We start from the raw sequence: 19,238 nt of genomic DNA, 5'->3' as shown, positions 1-19,238 counted from the left end.
AACCATGGTTAACAATTGCAAACAAGGAACTTGTGATAGGTTCCATATTGGGACTACCAAAATCATGGAATGCCTTTGCAATTGGGATTAGTAGTTGGAAGGAATCTCCATCTTTTGAAGAATTGTGAACTACTTTTACTTAAAAAAAAGCATCATTGGAATGTTATCAATATCATAAGCTTGGTCACTATAGAAGTCAATGCCCTGATAATCAAAGACTTATTCTATTAAGTCTTTAGGGATGTTATCCCTTGGATGTCCTTATTTATAGTATAGATCATTATTTTTAGGTTTTGTGGTTTTTTCTCTTATAATCGACTCTAGGATTAGTTTTTATTTTGATTCCTAGGGTTTGTAAATCTAATATGATTTGTTAGAAAGTTCTTAAGTTGTCTTGATAAGTTTAAGAAATTCCTCACAATGCCTGGATTGATGCAAGATCAAGAGGGAGCTTCTATTTTCTCAAAAATATAAGTATTATGTGTTTCTTTCATTGCTTTGTAGATTTCCTTTATATATATAGCTTTATTTTTATTACATGATTATAATCCTTTTCCTTGCATTTTCCTCGAAAGAAAGATTTGCATAAATACTCTAAAAGAAAGGATTGTGGCTAGATTCAGAGGGAGCCTTCAAAGGGAGACTAGTGAGAAGCCTTGTTATAGAGGGGAGCTTTCAAGGTTTGCAGTAAAAGCAACTCAAGGTATGTTTAAAATTATTTAGCATGTATCCATCATATAAGAAGGTACGATCTTTTTGTCTTTATATTGATAACTCTCTCATATCAAGGGTTTTTCCATAGAATCTTAGGGAGTTTGTTTTGTAAATTAAAATAAACCTTTATAGTATTATTATTTTTTTTAATATTTTTTCACTTTGGTAAAACCCTAGATTTTTTTGTTTGATGATAATATCTAGGGTTTGCGTCAAAATCCTAGTAAAGGTTGATGTAAAAGTCTAGGGCATGAAAGTGTAACCCTAGGTGTAAATTATTTTTCTATGGTCGAAAACCTTGTTGGATACCTAACGTTTAATTTCTTGTTTAAAGTTTTAACAATCCTGGATGCTCTCTTTGTGATAACATGATAACCCTAGATTGATAAAGTTAACTGCATGTTCTTGTACATATATATTTGTGCTTGTTTGTACTTGTTGATGAGATTTACAGGTACATAGTTTTTCAAAAGGTTGTAAAGATGTATGTCTGCCTCATAGTTGATAATGACCTTATAATGATGTTGAGCATGATGGAAAGAGGTGTTGGCATCATGACTCAGGTTTGGCACTATGACGCAGGTGTTGTCCTTCATGGCAACTCACTTAGATGACAAATCAGAGTTCAGGCTCTCAGAATAAAAGAAAAAGAGATATACGTAGTTTCCACTTAACCAAGATGCGTATGCATGTGGGATCGCCGATCAAAAGTCACTTATGCGTATGCACGTGCTTTCATGCACGGAAAGCGCATACATGTGGGAAAACTCATTTTTAGTCCATGGTATTTGGTCCTTGGTATTAGGACCTATGGTTTTGGACCATGGTATCTTGTCCGAAGTGTTGAACTTAGGTATTGGATCCCAAGTATTGGTTCTAAGTGGTTTTGGACCATGGTATTGAGTAAGGCCTAAGACTATAAAAGGGGAAGGAGATCATTAGGCAAAGGCACTCAAGCATTGAATATCTTATGAAGAGCAAGATCTAGAATACTGGTCATTGGGTTATGGTGCATAGTTGGATCTGAACCAAGGAGGAACCTGAGCGCTAGAAGAAGGATAAGTTCTATTGATGGGTCAAGATCTTAAGGCTTGAATAGTAGTATCTTTGTGTGATTTTGATCTATTATATTTGGCGCATGACTTGATCTATAAATCTGATAATCTGGGTATAACTGATGTCTGAATATTTGAAAAGGGAAAATTGTCTTTTATAGATCTGTACGCAGGTTCGGCACAGCAAAGGTGCGTATACACACTGGTTCAGTAATTCAAAACAACGTATACGCTGGTTTGCCTTAATACAGAAGCGTATGCATGCAGGTTCTTCATCTTGAAGTAGCGTACGTCTCATAAAATATGTTTTAGCTACTTCTATTTATTGCTGCAATATTCTGGGTTCAGGATTGGTGTCTGGTTACTGTTACTATATTCTGGTTACAACATTCAGAGAAGTGATTGATTGATTCAGTTTTGGTTGGTGCAAAGGGGATTGGTTGATGCAGATACATTTGATGTTTGATTGATCCAGTCTGAAAATTTATTAAACGCGGTCCCTGGAAGAAAAGAGAAGGTTGTAGCCTTATATAGGTTAGCACCTACGTACCAGTACATCAGCTAGTACAAGAGCTAACGGGGTTGTAGCTACCTTCCAGGAGAAGCTGGAGAACGAGAGAAGGTTGTAGCCTTCTTCAGGTAGAAGCCTGTGTACTGGTATAAGACTGCACCAGTACAGAAATATTGTAAAAATAAGTTTCTTATTAACAAGAAGATAGAGAAGCATTGCAGCAAGGGGTTTTCACCCACATTGGGTTTCCACCTTATATCTTGTGTTCATATGTGTGATGATCTGTTCTATTTACTGCACCTGTTTACTGTTCTTATGGTTAATGAAATTTCTGATGCATTGATTAAAGATCAAATGGATTAATTAAATCTTAAGTTTACAAGTTATACGCTAGTTGTTGTAGTCACAGTTGCGTGTATACGTTGGTTTCCATATCTGAAGTAGCGTATATCTAAGTTTGAAAATGAAAAAATATTTGACTTGATAATACTGATTCACCCCCCCCCACCCCCGCTCTCAGTATCAATTCTAACAAGAGGGAGTTGCAAGAACCTTGATTACATTGAACTTTACATTATTGATTGAAAGATGACCTTGTTCCCATAAGAAGATAAAGAATGATGCTCTTGAAGGTCGAAGTTCTCTGATTATATTATGATGCAAAAAGAAAAGAATTTGTGTAGCTTGAAGAATAAAGTTTTTGATGATGGACTTATTCCCCTAGTTGAGAAGGAGCTTGGATAAAGGAAAGTATATCCTCCATATTTGAGTGGAAGGACATGATGTACAATAAAGACCATAAATAAAGGATGATATCGGAGAATAGTTAAAACACTATTGATGGCTATTTTTGTTTGATAAGGGGTGAATAAAGACTCGATTGTTTTGAGAAGTACTAAGATTGAGTTTGTTGTTGCTTGAGAAGTGGGAAAAGGATATTCTGAAGAGATTTGTTTGGATATCATGACGACCTAAGAAACATAAGATAGTTGAGGACCCTAGATTTTATGTTATCATATTGATGATAATAATAATAAACAATATATTGGAATTTTGTTACTAGTTGGGGTTGTGGAGCTACAATATGTTCTAATGAATGAACAAGTAGTTGATGTGTTGATCTCTTATGCTTTGATTGGTGAACGTTTATGATCTGGTTGAGAGGGAAATATGAGTACCTTAGAATGTGTGCACGTATGATGGTACTTGGGAGGACATCATGGCCTAGTTGGTATTGATATTTCAATTATTGTTTGGCCTTCATGATGTCTAGATCCTGGTGTGGGAGGGTATCTTCATCTTAATTATTTGGATTTTCATTTTAGTGATGATATCTTGACCTTGATGATACCTAGATCTTTGTGAGGGTTGGTGTCTTAGCATGGAAGCCTAGATGGTATCTATATATTGTTGGATAGATAAAATGGTTGTAGCCTAATGGTACCTATAATGGAAAGTTTCCTTGATGACACCTTAGTCCCTGTTAATTTGGTGTCTTGGCAGGTAGCCTTGGTGATACCTAGATTGATTCCTTGGCATTTTTGGCCTTGATTGTATCTAGCATTATATATGTTGTTGTACTCTTCATGGAACACATAAAATTGAGGTCATCCTTGTACTAGTTGAATAATTATGAATACATCCCTAGTTAAGAGGGAGTGTTGAAAAATGTAACTAATATCAATCTTTATAATTGTTGTCTAGATCATGACATGATGCAATTCTTATATATTTGTCAAAAGAAAAGAAAAGAAAATTATTGTAAAAGAAAATTTATTTTATAAACATGGGTGTCATGCTCTTTTGATTATATTGCTAGGTCTAAGCACCCATTGAGTGCTTCTAGGGTTGGGTCATGAGTCATTGTCATCATGTCCTAGACCCTTATTAGGCTTTTTGTATCAAAGAAATAAAATTATGTTTATGTAATTTGGTCATGTAAACCTCCTCCACCAAGTCGGCCTCATTAGGGAGCCTCAACCACTATATATAGCAGTGCATTAAACCTACTATGACACATTCAAGCAAGGAAGTTCGATTAGAAATTGTAAGGAGTGCAAAGGCAAGGAAAAGGAAGATAAAAGACTTGTATAAGGAAGGAAAACCTTAGCGAAGGAAGGAGAAACCCTAGACAAGAAAGGAAGGCTAATTTTATTTTTTTCTCACACATGAGAGAATTATGAGTTGCAGGAGGGTCGAGATTTATAGGTCTGTAGTAGAGGCCGAAATTCGGATGCCGGAGGCTGAAATCTGAAGGTTGACTTGGGTTGACTTTTGGAGAACTTGACTAGAATTTGACTAGATTTCTTGGAAGGTGTTGTCGCTGCTACAACACCCTCCAAAATTTGACCTTTGCTCAATTCATAGCCTTCCTTAGTCTTGTATGTTGTCATCACAAACATTGAAACTCATTCCATGTGTTTTCTTGAGGTGTCTTGGTCCCTTTTGCAAGATAGGAAAAATGTCGTATTTTCGCATGTTAGTTGTCACACAACCTGAATAAGACCGTTATGGTGGTTTTAAGGGGCTAACTTTGTGTAAATGAGTTAATATAACCATGGAAACATCCATCACACTCATTTCCAAAGTTTCAAGCACCTTTGCACAAGTGTCCTCATAGTTGTCACAAAGTGTATCTTTAGTGTCACACTTGTCATAAAGTTGTCATAGTGATGAAAATGAATTATTCATTTGTCATGGATGATCCATATTGTTGTTTCATCAAGTATTCTAAGTGCTTGATCACAGTTGAACTCTTATCACTGCTCACATCAGCCTCACTGATCCCGCACTTATCCAATTTATGAGAATCTTCTTGACTAGGCAACCTAGCTTCACCCAACCTCCCTGAACTACGCATTGCATAGTCTCAGTCCTCTAGTTGTGACCTTGTCTCTTGACATTGAACAATGCACATTTCCTTCCTTCCAGGACTGTTGCACTACGTAGTTCCAGTGCTCAATCCAACCTTGGCTCCCATAATTGCGCAATCCATCTTCCCATCCTGGCCTAAACTATCCATTGAAAAATCTCTAGCCTCAAGATCATACCTTGAGCCCCTGAGTTGCATAATTGTGCAATGGACTAGCCTTCTCTAAATCCCAAAACTATGCAATGTGTTGATCCAGTGCCCATCCCCTCAACCTGCCACAATGACCTCCAAAATTGCATAGTTTTCTTCCTGAGTCCAACCTGGACTGTGCATTACACAGTCTCAAGGCTTAAGATTCACCCCTGACTGCTTGAACTACACAATTGTGTGGTCACTGATCCCCTCTCCCAACTTATCACCTAGTTCCAGCTCAACCAATCGATCAATATGCACTATCTTAGAATAGGGGGTTTTCATACTAATGTCATCTTGTCATGAGTGAATTGCAGATGTGGGTACCTTATCATGCCATGGTGAGATGATGAATAAGGAAAACATGCTGAAAGACATCTTTGTATTTGAGTATGCAAGATGATCAACCGAGAGAAAGAAAAGGGACACTAGTTTGTGACCACAACTCAAGACTTGAGATCATTGAAGATTCCTTATCACCAACCCATGCAGAGGTGGAAAGAAGATAATTTTCAAGCAGACACTCAACACACAACAACAAGAGTGGCTTGACATTACCTCATCATCAAGCAGTCCATATTAATAGTTTCATGTCATGTCATGTCATGATTTGTCACATACCACACCATATTGTGGATGATGTAAATTATCTATTTGAAATGTATTGTAAAGTGGAAGTCCAAAGGACACATTCAGAATATGAAGAGTCATGTAAAGTCGAAAAGTCATAGGAAGTCAAAGAGTCATGAGAGTATTCAAAGAGTCACAATGAAGGTGAAGCATCACCTCATTGGTTATATACACACCCTCATTGTATGAGCAAAGGATTTTTTCACCTTGGCTCCTCCCGCAAGGCATTGGACAGATAAGCTAGTTCTTTTGAGGAGCAAGGAGTGAATCCAATGCTCCACTATTAGAGCTAGTGGTGTTCATTTTATACATGTGTCTTGAAAATTTTACTTAATAACATAAGCCTTATTAGCTAGCACATTCTTCATGCATCAATTATGAATGTTTGTAAGGCTATTATGTGTATGTTTGTATTTCATGTTTGATTTCATCTATGCTAAAGTAGTTAAACTATTTTGGTTATTTTAGAACTTAACTTATTGGGAATTTTTTGTAATGCTTGTTATCATTGTCCCATCCTTGTGGACTATTTCGCATGATACTAGACATATCTTTTTCATTGATTGGTTGTAATAATCATCGCATCATTTGTGGACTATTCTGTTGGATGTTATACATATTCTTCTTAGTTGTGTGTGTATCTACTAGGGTGTTACTATTACCTCTCTCTTAGAGGCTCACTTTACTCTTTCCCTCCACAGTAGAAAAACTTTTACACACCTACAACCAAAAACTCAAAAGGCACACCTTCTTGCTTTTCGAAGGTACCATTGCACCCCTCTCTTGCTAACAGTTAGAGCCAAGGAAAATCTTTAAGCAGTTGCAAATCGAGCCATATTCCAGATGGGGCTCATATCCCAAATGTTGTGAGGTATAATTGGGATCACATATCGGGGAGACCCCTTGAATGTTGGTGGGTCCAGCACCGTCAACTTTTTTTGCGCTAGGAGGGAAACCATATTTTTATCGCTGATAACCTCACCCACACAAATATTACTTCCTCTGGTCAAGGAAATATATCCCCAACACCTCCCCTGTGCATATTCTTGAAGTTGGAAATCCTTCTCAACCCGAGACTACAAAAACTCGTGAAATATGTTACGACCAGATCTGGGCCATCTACCCTATCACCCGTAAGTTTGCAAGAGCTATTGGATTAATACCTAGAGTACATAATCTTCCATATTTTCCAAAGAAGAACAAAACCGCCCCCACTGGGATAGTGGTATCAATAGTTGAAGATTTGGTTCTTGCCACCCTTGAAGAGTTAGAAAAATCTGAAGAGAAAATAGAAAAACATAGAAACCTCCAACCTTCAATGGTTGTGATGACGATAGCATTGTACTCTCGGACGATACTTTCCACAGGTTAGGCGGTGAAGAAGACGAAGAAGAAAACCAATTAGATTCTGACAAAGAAGGTAAAAACAATGACGAAGACACAACAGATCAAGATCTAGGTTGGATGAATCAAGGCCCACTTGCACTATAGGGTTTGTTAAACAAAATGTTGAGGCACTCGAAGAATTTGTTAACAAAGTATGAGGCTAACAAAGTAGTGAAGGAGGAGGAACACCTGTACAAATTTTACCTGTATTTGCAAACATTTCAGTTATGCTACGATGATGTTGCATGTAGAGTTTTTTCATGTACCTTAGATGGCAAAGCATTTGTATGGTATCACAACCTTCCTCTGAACTCGATCTAGAATTGGAGGGGTTTTAAGAAACTATTCCTTGAGAAATTTGTTGATGATAAAACCCCTGCCATGCTTTTAAGAGAGTTGGGCGGTCTCAAGATGGAGTAGAAAGAGAAAGTGAAAGACTTCAATGAGAGTTGAATTGTATCTTGAAATGTTTCTTGTAGACAAGAAACCTCATGACTCCATCACCTTGATTATTTCACATCTGCCTTACCAATAAGCATTGCACAACACATGAAAAGAACTATGAAGCCAACTTTGGCTGAGAATTTTGAGGAGTTAATCACAGTTGAAAAGGACTTGCATGTGATTAGAGTCATCACAGACAACAAATTAACAAAGGACTCCAAACAAATGAGAAAAATGTCTCAGGGCTCCATAAGCAAGGTCAAGGAGAAAGAAGCAATTGATCTCGAGAGCTTGACCCGCACTATCAAGTCTTTGTCCAATGATTTGGCATAATTGAAACAAAGGTCAAGCGAGACCATCGTGAGCAACAAGCCTCCTAAGTTCAAATTTCTGAGAAGGACTTCCAACTCCAGCAACCAGCCAGCCAAGTTTGCACAAAGCTCGAACGTTGTGCTGCATGTTGAGAGTATGGTCATGGACCAGTACTATTCATTTAATCAAGAATATCATTCAGAAAAGACATGGCCACAATGTAACGACAACATGAACACTCTTATTGTGCATTTTATTGATACAATGCTTTCTGATGAGAAAACCGAGCCTGCAGAAGAAAAGGAAGAAATTGTTGCGACCGAAGAAACTCCAAGCATGGGGCATGAAATGAACACATTCAGTTGCATACTCACATCTAGAAAGAGCATTGCTAAAAAGTAGCCAATGTGCGATGACCCAACCCAAAAGAAGAACACTCGATACAACTTGAGAATCCAAGGGCAAGCCTCCGCACAAGAGTTGACGAAGCAGAAGTTGAAAGAGAATTTGCTAAGAAAGATCACATTGGTCGTCAACTCATCTCACAACACTCAGAGTAAGTTTGGGAACACGACTACAAAAAAGGTAGTTCCGCAAATCGTAAAAGTAATCCCATTACTCCAGAAGTAACAGATAAGCTAACTCACCCAGAAACTTCGGCAATGTCTCCTGCACTAGATTATAACATAGTTGAATGAAGAAATCTCACGTGAATATCTCATTTTTTGAACTGAATAAGATCCTGAGCCAGTGGGAACTGCTTGCCTGTGCACTTGAATATTCTGCCTTACGTAAGAATGCTTCTTCATAGAAGGGATATGGTACATCCTTTGGTTCTCTCGAATATGTACTTAATGCTTTAACATTAGATGCAAACACACTTTGCCCTCCATTTCTGTTAACGTTTGAAATTTTCAATTATAATGTGCACAATTACTTAGTTGATTTTGGTGCATCTGTAAACATAATGCCTTTATCAGTAGCAAAGAAAATAAATGCAAAATGGGATAAAATATTTACACAAATCATTCAATTGGATAAGACTCTTGTCCATGCGATTGGTGAACTAAGAGATGTGTTGATACACTTATCATCTGACCAATGAGTTCACCACTGGATAAGCATAGTGTTATAGATCTGATATGAAATATATGATAATAGAAATAAACCCAGAAATAATATGAAATGCTTCTTTATTAATCAAACGCTTAAGGTAGGGCAACACCATACATTCACTCCTTAAGGAAGGAGAACACTCCACAAGCCATACGCTTGTTCATACAATAATCCTTGACATCACTTAATGGGGATTCTCTAGCCTCTATATAGGTCTCATACATACAATACCATGGGTCATTACCATGGTTCCCTCAATACCATATATCTAATACCATGGGTTTATTACCTTATTGCTAACTACTTGTGGTCCTTACATGATACGGGTTAACCACCTTATTTATTACTATGGCCCATCCCATTATTACATTATTCCCATGGGTACATCCCTTTATACCCCATATTATCCCCCCTAGGTATACTCCACATAGTAATTATGGACATTCCAGAAGCATATGGTGTATTGTTGAACAGAGACTAGTCCAACAAGTTATAAGGGTATTTTGTGATGGACTGGTCACATTTTTGGCTTTCGTACAAGGGCAGAAACAATCAGATTTGAGTAAATTCAGAGCGGTACATGAAACACATGGTAACTCCCTTAGAAGGTGAAAATGGGCCAATGGCCTTTGCAAATCTTATCTTTGGGAATTGCTTTCTTGAAAATAATATGTGGTGTTATCTTGCTCATCCATCCCCAATACTGCCTAACACACGGTTGGAGCTCCTTCCTAGTCCAACTAGCGACAATGGAATTTGTACAGTTAATAGTAGTAGTAATAGTAGTACTAGTGTAGCACATACTCTTTGTACATATGATATTTGGACAATGTATTTTGCTGATTCCAAAACACAGGAGGGATTTGGAGCTAGTTGTGTTTTAGAAGACCCGCAACAGAGGAAACATCTGATCTCTAGCTGCTTGGAATTCGAGTGCACAAAAAACACCGCAGAATATGAAGCACTCATCTTGGGTTTGCAAAGAGCCATTGACCTTAATGTTGTAGTTCTCAAAGCAGTAGGTGACTCATAAATTGTCGTACAACATATACGTGATACTATATATTGAGTGTCACCTCACCTTAAGAGTTACCAACAAGAGGTATGGTGTTTGATTCTGCATTTCCAACCGTTCAATATTATTTTTGTTCCTAGGTTACGTAAACTGCGTATGCATTGACAAATGTTGTTGCTAAATTATCACTGCTTAGGGACGGTTTTTCAATAGAAATTCTTTATAAACCACCTATCCCTGACAATATTACTAATTATGTGTTTTCAATGATGACCAGCAGATACTGCACTTTATGGTGAACGTTGATGTATTCAAGGATGTAGTTATCGAGGAAGACGAGCACGAGAAAGCGTTGCAGGATGCAAATTGCGCAATCAAAGAGAACCCCATGCCAAAAGGCATGGTATCATTGGAAAAAATATATGAGTTGCAGAATCACTTTCGAGGGCCATTCAATGTGAAAAATCATAGCTCAACATTGTCGCACAAGCAAATAAATCTCAAAATAGAAAAGGATCTGAATTTTTTCAATCTTGGTACTTGTTGCATAACATAGGAGCAACAATATTTCATTCGCTTATTCAAGTTGTATCGAGATGTATTCGCGTGGACATACAATGAGCTCAAAACTTATGACACGTGAATAATCTAGCATGTGATTCCAATAAAATAAGGAGCCAAGCCTCTTCAACAAAAATTGTGGAAGGTACATATGACACTTGAGCCTCTGATTTGAAAAGAGTTAAGGAAATTGTTGGATGCTCGGATCATATATAAAGAGCAGAATTTTACCTAGGTATCGAACTTGGTCTCTGTTTTACCATGTTTCGTATATGGAATAGATACTGAAAATAATATCAGGGTGAGAGATGTTTTCTTTGTTAGATTGATATTCTGGTTACAACCAGGTTCTAATCTCAAAGCCTGGCAGAATTAAGACAACATTCCGCACAAAGAGGGTACATTCGCATTTAAAAGAATGCCATTTGGGTTGATCAACGTCGGTGCAACATTTCAACATGCCATGGACATCACATTCTGTGAACTAATAGGATAGAGTGCAGTGGTCTATCTCAATGATGTCACTGTATTTTCCAAGAAGAGATCCAACAACATACACCACTTGAAGAAAATTTTTAAGCGATGTCGCAAATACGGGATATCCATTAATCCCAAAAATAGAATTTTCACAGTGTCCAAGGGTAATATCTTGGGCCATATTATCGCAAAGAGTAGTATTAAAGTAGACCCAAAAGGGTCAAAAACATCACGCAGATTCCCTTCCCAGTGAATAAGAAATCCATGTAGTCCTTCCTGGGGAAGATCAATTTCCTTCACAAGTTTATCTTCCACTATGCTCATATTGTTAAACCCATACAAGAGATGGTTAAGAAGGACGTGATATAAAAATGGGATAAAAGGGAAAATGATGCATTCTCCTATATTAAGAAAGCCATTACAGAAGCACCCACTTTGTATAGCCCATATTTCAGCAAAGATTTTATGCTCTACACCTTCTCTTCTGATACTTCTCTTGCCACAGTGCTTACTTAGAAGGATGAATGGAATAATGAGCGATCGATATATTTCATGAGTTCCAACCTTCAAGGACCAAAACTCAACTATCCGGCCATTGATAAGCAGGCATACGCAATTTATAAGGTGGTGAAACATTTATAGCCCTATCTCTTGAAAAATCATTGTATCATCTTTGTTTCACACCCACCAGTCATATCATTGTTCGTTCAACAAGAGTTGGGTGAAAGAAGAGAGAATTGGATGACCGTTTATAGGAGTAAGATTTGGAGTTCAAACCAGTTCACCCAATCAAGGGCCATGGTGAAATGATTGGAAAAATTAGTTTGTTGTACTAAATTCCTTTTCAGAATATGCTAAAAATGCTTAAGGATTCATGAGGTTAATTGCAAGTTTAAAACATGAGTTTTTGAGTGTTTTAAAGTAAATTTTATATGAAAATTAAAATAAAAAAATGAATGAATAATAACATATAACAAACATGAACATCCCCAAAAGTAATATCACAGTAGCACATGATGAAGGAGTTCACCCCTCTTGGGCTACGTCTCCTTGGTCCAGCTTCCAATGGCTTAGCCCTCTCTATTATGCTAAAAATGTGAATACATCAGTTTACAATGCTCAGATAGCTCTGAAACCTATTCCAATGGCTTCAGAATGCCCAAAATTGCATGTGTAGACTCTTTATGCTCCTGATTTGGTCAAAAACTGAAGAAGTTATGGCTTCCCCAAGTCTTTTTGCTAATTGCACTGCAAATTCCCCAAAATCCGGCACCATCCTACAAATTTGCTCCAAATCACGCTAACAGAGCTATTGGATTAATACCCGGAGTGCATAATCTTCCATATTTTCCAAAGAAGAACCAAACCACCCCCACTGGGATAGTGGTATCAACAGTTGAAGATTTGGTTCTTTCCATCCTTGAAGAGTTAGCAAAATCTGAAGAGAACATAGAAAAACAGAGCAACCTCCAACCTTCAATGGTTGTGACAACGATAGCATTGTACTCTCGGACGATACTTTCCACAGGTTAGGCGGTGAAGAAGAAGAAGAAGAAAACCAAACAGATTCTGATAAAGAAGGGAAAAACAATGACGAAGACACAACAGATCAACATCTAGGCTGGACGAATCAGGGCCCACTTGCACTGTCAGGTTTGTTACACAAAATGTTGAGGCACCCGAAGAAGTTGTTAACAAAGTATGAGGCTGACAAAGTAGTGAAGGAGGAGGAACACCTGTACAACTTTTTCCTACATCTAAAAACACTTCAGTTATGTTATGATGATGTTGCATGTAGAGTTTTTTCATGTACCTTAGATGGTAGAGCATTTGTATGGTATCACAACCTTCCTCCGAACTCGATCTATAATTAGAGGGGTTTTAAGAAACTATTTCTTGAGAAATTTGTTGATGATAAAATCCCTGCTATGCTTTTAAGAGAGTTGGGCAGTCTGAAGATGGAGCAAAAAGAGAAAGTGAAAGACTTCAATCAGAGGTTTAAATGTATCTTGAAATGTTTCTGGCAGACACGAAACCTCATGACTCCATCACCTTGATTATTTCACATCTGCCTTGCCAACAAGCATTGCACAACTCATGAAAAGAACTATGAAGCCAACTTTGGCTGAGAATTTTGAGGAGTTAATCACAGTTGAAAAGGAATTGCATGTGATTAGAGTCATCATAGACGACGAATCAACAAAGGACTCCAAATAAATGAGGAAAATGTCTCAAGCCTCCATAAGCAAGGTCAAGGAGAAAGAAGCAATTGAGCTCGAGAGCTTGACCCACACTATCAAGTCTTTGTCCAATGATTTGGCATAATTGAAAAAAAGGTCAAGCAAGTTCATCGTGAGAAAAAAACCTCCTAAGTTCAAATTTCTGAGAAGGACTTCCAACTCCAACAACCAGCCAGCCAAGTTTGCACAAAGCTCGAACGTTGTGTTGCATGTTGAGAGTATGGGCATGGATGAGTACTATTCATTTAATCAAGAATATCATTCATAAAGGACATGACCACAATGGAACCACAAAAATGAACACTCTTATTGTGCATTTTATTGATACAATGCTTTCTGATGAGCAAACCAAGTTTGCAGAAGAAAAGGAAGAAACTGTTGCGACTGAAGAAACTCCAAGCATGGCGCATGCAATGAACACATTCAGTTGCATACTCACATCTAGAAAGAGCATTGCTAAAAAGTGGCTGATGTGCGATGACCCGACCCAAAAGAAGAACACTCAATATAATTTGAGAAGCCAAGGGAAAGCCTCCGCACAAGAGTTGACGAAGCAGAAGTTGAAAGAGAATTTGCTAAGAAAGATCACATTGCTCGTCAACTCATCTCACAACACTCAGAGTAAATTTGGGAACAAAACTACAACAAAAGGTAGTTCCGCAAATCGTAATAGTAATACCATCACTCCAGAAGTAGCAGATAACCTAACTCACCCAAAAACTTCGGCAATGTCTCCTGCACTAGATTATAACATAGTTGAATGAAGAAATCTCACGTGAATATCTCATTTTTTTAATTGAATAAGATACTGAGCTAGTGGGAACTTCTTGCCTGTGTGCTCGAATATTATGCCTTCAATAACGATGCTTCTTCATAGAAGGGATATGGTACATCCTCTAGTTCTCTCGAATATGTACTTAATGCTTTAACATTAGATGCAAACACACTTTGCCCTCCATTTCTATTAACGTTTGAAATTTTCAATTATAATGTGCACAATTACTTAGTTGATTTTGGTGCTTCTATAAACATAATGCCTTTATCAGTAGCAAAGAAAATAAATGCAAAATGGGATAAAATAGATGCATAAATCATTCAATTGGATAAGGCTCTTGTCCATGCAATTGGTGAACTAAGAGATGTGTTGATATGCTTATCATCTGATCAATTAGTTCACCACTGTATAAGCTAGTAATTATGGACATTCCAGAAGCATACAGTGTATTGTTGAGCAGAGACTAGTCCAACAAGTTATAAGGTTATTTTGCGATGGACTGGTCACATTTTTGGCTTCCGTACAAGGGCATACACAATCAGATCTGGGTAAATTCAGAGTGGTACATGGAACACACGGTAACTCCCTTAGAAGGTGAAAATGAGCCAATGGCCTTTGCAAATCTTATCTTTGGGAATTTCTTTCTTGAAAATGATATGGGGTGTTATCTTTCTCATCCATCCCCAATACCGCCTAACACACAGTTGGAGCTCCTTCCTAGTCCAACTAGCTACAATGGAATTTGTACAGTTAGTAGTAATAGTAATAGTAGTACTACTGTAGCACATAATCTTTGTACATATGATATTTGGACAATGTTGTGTTTTAGAAGACCCGCAACAGAGGAAACATCTAATCTCTAGCCGCTTGGAAATTCGAGTGCACAAACAACACCGTAGAATATGAAGCACTCATCTTGGGTTTGCAAAGAGCCATTGACCTTAATGTTGTAGTTCTCAAAGCAGTAGGTGACTCATAAATTGTCGTACGACATGTACGTGATACTATACATTGTGTGTCACCTCATCTTAAGAGCTACCAACAAGAGGTATGGTGTTTGATTATGCATTCCCAACTGTTTAATATTATTTTTGTTCCTAGATTACGCAACACAACTGTGGATGCATTGGCAAGTGTTGTTGCTAGGTTATCACCGCTTAGGGATGGTTTTTCAATATAAATTCTTTATAAACCACCTGTCCCTGAAAATATTGCTAATTTATGTGTTTTCAATGATGACCAGCAGATACTGCACTTTATGGTGAATGTTGATGTATTTGAGGATGTAGTTATCGAGGAAGACGAGCACGAGAAAGTGTTGCAAGATGAAAATTGCGCAATCAAAGAGAACCCCATGCCAAAGGGCATGGTATCATTGGAAAAAATATATGACTTGCAGAATCAATTTCAAGGGCCATTCAATGTGAAAACTCATAACTCAACGTTGTCGCACAAGCAAATAAATCTCGAAACAAAAAAGGATCTGAAGTTTTTCAATCTTGGTACTTTTTTCATAACACAGGAGCGACAAGATTTCATTCGCTTATTCAAGTTGTATCGAGATGTATTCATGTGGACATCCAATGAGCTCAAAACTTATGACACATGAATGATCTAGCATGTGATTCCAATCAAATAAGGGGCCAAGCCTTTTCAAAAAAAGTTGTGGAAGGTACATATGACACTTGAGCCTCTGATTTGAAAAGAGTTAAGGAAATTGTTGGATGCTTGGATCATATATAAAGAGTAGAATTTTACCTAGGTATCGAACTTGGTCTCGGTTAGAAAAAATTCTGGGGAAATCTACTTGTGTGTTGATTTCCGCAACTTGAACCTCACCTCAGATAAAGACAATTACCATGTTTCGTATATGGAATAGATACTGCAAATAGTATCAGGGTGAGAGATGTTTTCTTTGTTAGATGGATATTCTGGTTACAATCAGGTTCTAATATTAGAGCCTGACAGACTAAAGAAAACATTCTGCACAAAGAGGGTATATTAACATTTAAAATAATTCCATTTGGGTTTATCAACGTCGGTGCAACATTTCAATGTGCCATGGAAATCACATTCCGTGAACTAATAGGATAGAGTGCAATGGTCTATCTCCATGATTTCATTGTATTTTCCAAGAAAAGATCCAACCAATTACGCCACCTGAAGAAAATTTTCAAGCGATGTTACAAATACAGGATATCCCTTAATCCCAAAAATAGAATTTTCACAGTGTCCAAGGGTAATATCTTGGGCCATATTATCGCAAAGAGTAGTATTAAAGTAGACCCAGAAAGGGTCAAAACCATCACGCAGATTCCCTTCCCAGTGAAAAAGAAATCCATGTAGTCCTTCCTGGGGAAGATCAATTTCCTCCATAAGTTTATCTTATGCTCATATTGTTAAACCCATACAAGAGATGGTTAAGAAGGACGTGATATAAAAATGGGATAAAAGGGAAAATGATGCATTCTCTTGTATTAAGAAAGCCATTGCAGAAGCACCCGCTTTGTATAGCCCATATTTCAACAAAGATTTTATGCTCTACACCTTCGCTTCTGATACTTCTCTTGCCACAATGCTTACTCAGAAGGATGAACAGAATAATGAGCGGTCGATATATTTCATGAGTTCCAACATTCAAGGACCCAAACTCAACTATCCCACCATTGATAAGCAGGCATATGCAATTTATAAGGTGGTGAAACATTTATGGCCTTATCTCTTGAAAAATCATTGTATCATCTTTGTTTCACACCCACCAGTCATATCGTTGTTCGTTCAACAAGAGTTGGGTGAAAGAAGAGAGAACTGGATGACCGTTTATAGGAGTATGATTTGGATTTCAAACCAGTTCACCCAATCAAGGGCCATGGTAATATGATTGGGAAAATTAGTTTGTTGTACTAAATTCCTTTTCAAAATATGTTAAAAATGCTTAAGGATTCATGAGGTTAATTGCAAGTTTAAAACATGACCTTTTGAGTGTTTTTAAGTAAATTTTATGTGAAAATTAACATAAACAAATGATTGAACAATAGCATATAACAAACATGAACATCCCCAAAAGCAATATCACAACAGCACATGATGAAGGAGTTCACCCCTCTTGGGCTACGTCTCCTTGGTCAAGTTTCCAATGGCTTAGCCCTCTCTATTATGCTAAAAAATGTGAATACATTAGTTTACAATGCTTAGATAGCTATGAAGCCTATTCCAATGGCTTCAGAATGCCCAAAATTGCATGTGTACACTCTTTCTGCTCTTGATTTAATAAAAAATTGAAGAAGTTATGGCTCCCCCAAGTATTTCTGCTAATTGTACCACAAATTCCCCAAAATCCGGCACCATCCTACAAATTCGCCCCAAATCGTGCTAACAGAGCTATTAGATTAATACCCGGAGTACATAATCTTCCGTATTTTCCAAAGAAGAACCAAACCACCCCCACTGGGATAGTGGTATCAACAATTGAAGATTTGGTTTTCACTACCCTTGAAGAGTTAGCAAAAGCTGAAGAGAACATAGAAAAACAAAGCAACCTCCAACCTTCAATGGTTGTGACGACAATAGCATTGTACTCTCAGACAATACTTTCCAGGGGTTAGGCGGTGAAGAAGAAGAAGAAGAAAACCAATCAGATTCTGATAAAGAAGGGAAAAACAATGACGAAGACACAACGGATCAAGATCTAGGCTGGATGAATCAGGGCCCACTTGCACTGTCGGGTCTATTACACAAAATGTTGAGGCAACCGAAGAAGTTGTTAACAAAGTATGAGGCTGACAAAGTAGTGAAGGAGGAGGAACACCTATACAACTTTTACACGCATCTGCAAACACTTCAGTTATGTTACGATGATGTTGCATGTAGAGTTTTTTCGTGTACCTTAGATGGAAAAGCATTTGTATGGTATCACAACCTTCCTCCGAACTCAATCTAGAATTGGAGGGGTTTTAAGAAATTATTTCTTGAGAAATTTGTTGACGATAAAACCCCCGCCATGCTTTTAAGAGAGTTGGGCAGTATCAAGATGGAGCATAAAGAGAAAGTGAAAGACTTCAATAAGAGGTTTAACTGTATCTTGAAATTTTTCTGGCAGACATGAAACCTCATGACTCCATCACCTTGATTATTTCACATCCACCTTACCAATAAGCATTGCACAACTCATGAAAAGAACTATGAAGCCAACTTTTTTGAGGAGTTAATCACAGTTGAAAAGGACTTGCATGTGATTAGAGTCATTGCAGATGACAAATCAACAAAGGACTCCAAATAAACAAGGAAAACGTCTCAGGCCTATATAAGCAAGGTCAAGGAGAAAGAAGCAATTGATCTCGAGAGCTTGACCTGCACTATCAAGTCTTTGTCCAATGATTTGGCATAATTGAAACAAAGGTCAAGCGAGATCATTATGAGAAACAAGCCTCCTAAGTTCAAATTTCTAAGAGGGACTTCCAACTCCAGCAACTAGCCAACCAAGTTTGCACAAAGCTTGAACGTTGTGCTACATGTTGGGAGTATGGGCATGGACTAATACTATTCATTTAATCAAGAATATCGTACAAAAAAGACATGGCCACAATGGAACCACAACATGAACACTCTTGTTGTGCATTCTATTGGTACAATGCTTTCTGATGGGCAAACCGAGCCTACATAAGAAAAGGAAGAAACTGTTGCGACCAAAGAAACTCCAAGCATGGGGCATGCAATGAACAAATTCAGTTGCATACTCACATCTAGAAAGAGCATTGCTAAAAAGTAGCCAATGTGCGATGACCCGACCCAAAAGAAGAACACTCAATACAACTTGAGAAGCCAAGGGCAAGCCTCCGCACAAGAGTTGACGAAGCAGAAGTTGAAAGAGTTGACGAAGTAGAAGTTGAAGAACAAAAGGTAGTTCTGCAAATTGTAAAGTAATCCCATCACTCCATA

Source organism: Pinus tabuliformis, chromosome 2_1 (genome assembly GCF_031772625.1).
Source record: "Pinus tabuliformis cultivar Carrire ecotype Pingquan chromosome 2_1, CPIR1, whole genome shotgun sequence".
Classification (NCBI taxonomy): domain Eukaryota; kingdom Viridiplantae; phylum Streptophyta; class Pinopsida; order Pinales; family Pinaceae; genus Pinus; species Pinus tabuliformis.
Note: the sequence above shows the minus strand (reverse complement) of the source record.